The following is a 7,320-nucleotide window of genomic DNA, read 5'->3' on the forward strand; positions in this document are numbered from 1 at the left end:
TCAGACTTCGATATCAAAGATATGATTCCTTCTCCGCACCAACATCTCTTTGGCACACCGATAGCCCTTCCTCTTCCCTGCAAACTAGATTCAGTGGAATTGGATGATACATTACTCATTGTGATACTCAAACTTGTAAATGAAAGAAGAAGTAATCTCAAGAAGAAGAACCAAACTCAATAAAAGGAATCGATTATGAAAAACGAAAATCGATTTTAGGTTTTATTTGGGGATTCTGGGTTTATGATCAAACGGGTCGGGTTTTATTACCAAACTGGTTCAACATCTGGTTTACATTCGAGACATATCTGGTTTGGTCTCAGGTTTAGACGGTAAACCAATATAATCCAGAATTGTGGAGATTTAGCTTTCGAACTTTTTATTCGGGGAGATATAGCTTTCGAACTTTTATTTCGGGGACATATAGACCGAGGGTAAAGAACGAGATCTATCTGATTCGATACAATACTTCTCGTGGGGAAATAGACCATCGGCCCTCATAGTAGCTTGTATTTTGCTGTGTATAACATATGCAAATTTTAAACTGAGATTTGCTCATAAGTTCAGTTAATTGAAAAAAGTTTTCTAAAAATGTGATAATTGAAAGAGTTGTTGGGTATAGTTTGGTCATGTCTAAATAATTTGCTGAATCACCATAAATTTCTTTAATAAAGAATACAAAGATGAAGTAGGAGTAGATTTTTCACGTAAAATTAATAAGACAATAAAGTAAACCAAGTGAGAGCTCGAGGCACACATTGAATTGGTATAAGATTATGATTTTTCTGGAGAGGTATTGTGTTTTCTTTGGGACAATATAATTATTTTTGTTATAACATATTTTTGTCTGTCGTAAACTTATTTGGTTGTTTATATAATTACTTTTCCAGTAATTACATTATCAATATGATTTCTACGAAAAGAAAAACAATTTCTTTTCAAAAATCTCTATACAAAACAAATAATTCATAAAGTATATATTTTTTATTAGGAAAAATTAAGTTAAGAATTTATATAAATCTGTATAATGATAACTATATATTAATTCAGTTACCTTATAAATTTTAAAATGAGTAAAATATACAATAAAATTTGAACAAAAGAAAAATACTAAATTCCAATTCTACAAGCTTTTTAAATACTCAATCTTATTTACGAATTATGTATTATTATTCTTGTGGATATACATAAATCAAAAACAAGAAACAAATACAGCAAATCAAAACCACACAATGAATCATCCACAAAACAATTCACAAATAAGATGCTAAAGATATAATGAATCTCTAATCCAACACAAACATACAAAAAACACAAAATAAAAAAGAAAAAAAACCACACACAACAAAAAAAAACGCACAAAAATCCTCCCGCGGCGTAGCCCGGGTACTATCCTAGTCAGTATAATAATTAACCGTTTGAAAGAAAACCAAACATGAAAAATCATATTAAGAAAAGATTGATTAAAAATCATAAACAATTAGAAGTTAAAACTAAGAAAGAGGGAGAGGAGAGAGTATACATAAACTCTATATTGATGTGCTGGATCTTTATGTGTATACTGGATTAAGACCCGTGCTAGAGCACAAGTTGAAATTCATTTTATTTATATTATAATTTTTACATAAAATATAATTTATGTGATTGTTTTTAAAAGTTTTTTTGGATAAAACATTATGCAATAAAATCATATGCTAAATATGATGGCTTGAAAAAAGACATTTATTTTGTAAGTTTTATATTGTTAATGATTCTAGATAATTATATTATACGAAATTTTATATATTTTATATTTTAAAATAAAATTTTAATATGTTGTATTAGGTTATATATAAGAAGTTATTTCAACAATGTATATTCTACATCATGACTTGAATGTCATTATAAGACATAATTTTACAAATTTGAATTTAAATATTCAAATTTTGATCTGTTACTCAGTAAAATTATTCAATTGATTTTATATTTAAAGAATAATATTACTAAAGCTTGAATATTTTATAGATTGAATAATTTATATTTGTTTTTAAAATTCAACAGATGGTATATCCACAAATAAAACTATTTTTAATTATAATAAATAATATGATAATTTATTTGTTTTACAAAATAGACTCATATATAAAAATAAAAGGTGAAGTATAATGATAGTTAACAAATTAATATGTTAAGTTAGATATCAAAAAAATTTATTTGATGAATAATTTAATAAAAGAAATTAATATGGTAAGTTAGATGATATGATTCTTTAGAATATTCTTTTTAAGATTTTTGGTATAACCTATTTGTAATTAATTAATCTATCATTAATGTATAACCTATTTGTAATCAACTTATTAAAATTATATAGTCTACAAAACAATGTTGTGTACTTCCGTTTTATTATATAGGGGATTGATAGATTATTTATACATGTATCATTAGGGTTAAGTTTGTTAGTAATAGAGAAAAATGGGTTCAATTCGAAAAAAAAAAGCTAACATTAAATACTTATTGCATATATAAAATCCTACTATACTAATTGGGAAGTACAAATATGAAAGACTATATTAATTGGGAAGTACAAATATGAAACTAATCTTAAAATTTTTAAGAAATTACATTCAATTGCCATTAAAAAAACTTAATTAAGCTTAGTTAATTAATTAAATATATAGAATTAATTAAAAAATAAAAAACGCTGACAGATCAAATATAAAAAAATCTAAAAAAATATATATTTTCTCTCTCTAATAAATTATGGATGAAAATTACTAAATATTTTTTTAAAAAATATAAACCAATCAGAATTTAAAAAACTAAGATTTTATATCCAAGGACACAATATAATTATTTTTAATAACTAAATTTCAAAGATTTTGTTAAGATTTCAAATTATGATTCTCCTATCATCTTTATTTTATTTTATTTACAAATTGTTTGGAATTTTCATATAATACTTATGATTAATAAAATGCAGATTTTTTTTATGTCAACAAAATGCAGAATTTTCTCTGCATATGTTGTGATTTGAATTGTTTAAAATGAATATATATTACTCAATCTATAAAAAATGTGTGTTTTAATTTTCCACATTGGCGGATTGATAAAACTAAAATTTATATAAATGATAAATTAATAATTTTTATTTATTCACAATTATAATATTAAAATTACTACTTCATATTTCACAAAATAATAATGTAAATACAACCAACAAACAATATAAAAAAACTGTAATATACGTCAAAAAATAAAATACTATAATACTCTAAAATAATTAGTATTCAAAAAGACTAATAGATTTACAAAAGAATTAAAAATAAATATTATCTCAACCAAAATATATTTTTTTAAAAATATAACAATAATTTTTATTATTATATTAAAAATATTTTTAAAAATGTTGATCCGTGCTTAAAGCACGGGATATCTCCTAGTACAGTATAGAACATTAGGCATATTCTCTAAATGCTATTGTTAGGATAACATAATTTGCTTCACAATCTTCTGGTATATTTTATTTCCTAAAGGTTGTGAATCAATAAATGCTAATTGTTTTATTATATCGATTAAAAAGAAACCGAAAGATGTAGTAAATATCTTTCTTATGTTAGTATTAAATACTGATCCAATTTGAAACTATATTATTAGCATTTCAGATTTTTATGGCAATCGTTAAAGTTATTTTCCTTTTTTTTTGCAGAGAAATTTTCCTAAAACTGATTTACACAATAATCACTATAATATAAGAAAACGATTGAGCACAATAATAGATATCCGCACTAAAATAAATGTTTACTTTAGCAAAAAGGAATGAGTTAACAATTTAACACAATACTTTTAAAATCTCACTATTGTCGAGTATTATAAGCTTATAACTAATTGCTACTTGCTAGTAACAAAAAAACATCAAATTTAAATATTTTTATTTGTGAATTATTTGGTTACTAAAAACAAAATATTAATGCATAAGAAAAAAAAAATACATTTAATTTCGATTTTATCTATGAATAAATTTGTGGAGAAATCTTTGATTAGTAAGATCACTAAATGTGCCAAGATAAAGGTCTTTGTTGCCTGCAACTCTTCCAATTCGTGCTTGCGGCTGCCATCGACCATGCTGACGATGTCTGCATTATTGCGATAAAACATTTAAAAGAAGGAACATGACATTAAGAGTAGTTCATAGAACTAATCAATTAAGAATAAAAGATCTACTGGTTAGGAGAATGAACAAACCTAGTGACACCTCTGTACATGGATGCACCCCTAGAGAATCCACTGCGTTTCCTTTATATACAAAAAAAAAAACGTACTTAACTTTGGTTAAGAAGCAAGTTTGAATTTTTTGCAACATATATGTGAACAAAATAAACTATCACAAATTAAATTATCACCGACTTAGAGGAGCAACGAACTCTTGTCGAGTCATATGTTTCATCTCTTCAAGTTCTGACTCGTAATTCAGAATCTAATAGTAACAAGTATTTATCCGAGAATAAGGTTCCAATGGCAAGTAGATTCTACGTTTTTGGATTTTGTTTTTCAAAAACCAATTTTTTCTCCATTCAAGATTTTATACTAAATAGATTCCAAAGTTTTTTAACAAACTAGTTTGTAGTTTTTCTTTATAAACATTAATGTAAATATTTTTAAAATTAACAAAAAAAAAATTTATTACAAAAACTAAAATCCCAAAAATCAAAAATCAAAAACCAAAAATTATAGGCCTTGAATGGCACTAGATTTTACATTGTTTTTTGGCTTTAGATTATGGAAAATCCATTTTTGAAGCCATTCAAGATTATGAAAAAATAGATTTCCTAAAATTTAGGAAAACTAGTTTTTGGAGGATTTTAGCATTTTCTTCATAAAATCTAAAAACCACATTTTGTGAGTTTTCACTTTTCAACGTGATTTTTTTTCTTTTTCTTTTTCCTAATATATTTATTTATTTTAGTTTACTTATAAATTCCAAAACAAACGAAACTATTTTTTTGTGCAAGGAACAAACTAAAACCTATTCTACGGATATTTCCTCAAGACTTGCATATTTGTTATTATTAAACTAATTTTTCTTATATACTTTTTTTTACTATAAAAGAGCTATCTTTCATACTTGTCTTCTACACTCACAAAAATTTCATTCCCATCCCATGAGTGCAAACTTCTAAGCAAATCAAGCTTGGATTTTTTGCGGTAAATTTTAGTCTAACACCATTATTTATTTATATTAACACTATTTAGTTAGAAAATTTTATTTTGTTGTTACGATGTTTACATTAAAAGTTATTGTAGGTATGGCTTATTGAGGACAATCATCAAATGCCAGAGAGGTACTTATTTAGTTGATATGTTTATTTTCTAGTGATGTCTATCCTACCGTAGTACAAAATTACCTTGACTAATTATGTGTATGTAAATAATTAATATGATATAAAGCCGAAGATTCAATGGACCGATAGTATGGTTCATCATTTACTTGAAATATATGAGACTGAGATGGAGCTTATTAATTGGCGTATTGGCCCTCTAAAGAAAGAGAGTAAAGCGAGAATTAGAAAAGGATTTCAAGAAGCCACAGGTCACGATCTTGAATGGCTTCCACTAAAAAACAAATTTTACAGTTTCAAAAAGCTATATGATGTTTATTGTCGTCTGATCGAAAAAACTGGAGTTGGACTTGATCCCACCACTCTAGCTATTGACATGGACGACTCATGGTGGGATGAACGTATTAAGGTAATATTTACGTATCCTATCACATGATATTGTTAGTTAACAACATATATAGTAAACTAATATATTAAATCTTTTATATATATATAGGAAACACCAATTGCTTCGAAGCTCCGAGAAAATCCTCTTATCGACCTCGATATAATGGATCGGCTTTTCAGCACCAAACACATCAATTCAGACCATATAGCTGAAGAAGATTCTGATTCAGATGAAGAATTAGAGCAAAACAATACTCCGATGCAGTATATGGAAGGGATTCGGGATGAAATTTCTGCATCACTATAGATTTCTAGATGATGATGATAGTACTTTTGCAATAATGTGTTTTCTGTTTGCAATAAACGTATTTTTGTTTTCTACATCACTGTATTTTTTTATCTCTAAAAAATAATTTATAATTTTTATTTTACTATTTAAAAAATAATTATTATACAAAAAAAACCAAAAACTAATCAAGTTACCATTCAAGATTTTGCAAAAACTAAAATCTACACCAAAAATCAAAAACTTAAAAAATCAAAATCCAAAATCCAAAAACTAAAAACCAAAATCTAAAAACTAGTAAAAACTATGTTCCATTCATGGCCTAAATAAACATATTTTGAAACTTCATGCTGAACATCCGATTAGTAATAGCTGGAGAAAATTCAAACATCTTACCCCCGAATGAACACTTGCGAATTCAAACCATTTTGAGGAGTCTCCATATTTCAAAATTTGCATGAACTCATACAACTTTTTTTTCTTTTGTCAAAAAAAAAAAAAAGTCGTATATGAGTTTTATGCAAATTTGGAGATATGAGATTTCCTTTCATAATAAAGTAAATGATCTATGAGTTTTATCACTTGCTTATATATATACACGAGATACTACTAGGGTTCTGAGACGACGATTAATGTTTCAGTTTCTTTTGTAAATTTTCACTTTAGTCCCTTTACGTTTGTCTGGTTACATATTTTGCTTCTAACTTCTGAATCGATCAGATATCCTCTTGAAATTGAGTTAGTTTTTAGAGGTAACCCGGACCAAACTATTAGCCGGGTCGCGGGTCCAGCCGGATTTACTGAATCAAAAGTCAAAATATGAGAGATTACGAATTTATATCATTTCCATATTTGTTAATCTCGAAAGATCCATAATTTAAATTCAAACAGATACTGAACAAAAAAAAATCTAATTAAAAGGAAAAACAAATAATCCAAAAAAGACGTGAAAGCACAGCTGTCAAACAGATAGAGCAAGTCTTCCTCTACTAATAAATAAAAAACTCCGTAAATCACGCGTTTCGATCTTTTTTTTATTTAATTTTTATTACACAACTTGTCTTTTGTCTCTTTTTTATTTATAGCCATTTTTCATAAAGAAAAAAAATCCCTAAAATCATGACGAAAGCAAATAAAAATTTAAATTCCCCCTCCCTAAGGATATTATCGTAAATTCATTAATAAAAGAGGATAATACCGTAATTAATGAAACCACGCTCCTTCCGGATCATAGACGTGGATCCAATCACCACCCTTAATCTTTATCCCCAAATTCGAAACCCTAATTCTCTCTCTCTCCCTCCCTCCTCTGTTTTTTTTTTTTTTTTTTTT

Source organism: Camelina sativa, chromosome 7 (assembly GCF_000633955.1).
Source record: "Camelina sativa cultivar DH55 chromosome 7, Cs, whole genome shotgun sequence".
Classification (NCBI taxonomy): Eukaryota; Viridiplantae; Streptophyta; class Magnoliopsida; order Brassicales; family Brassicaceae; genus Camelina; species Camelina sativa.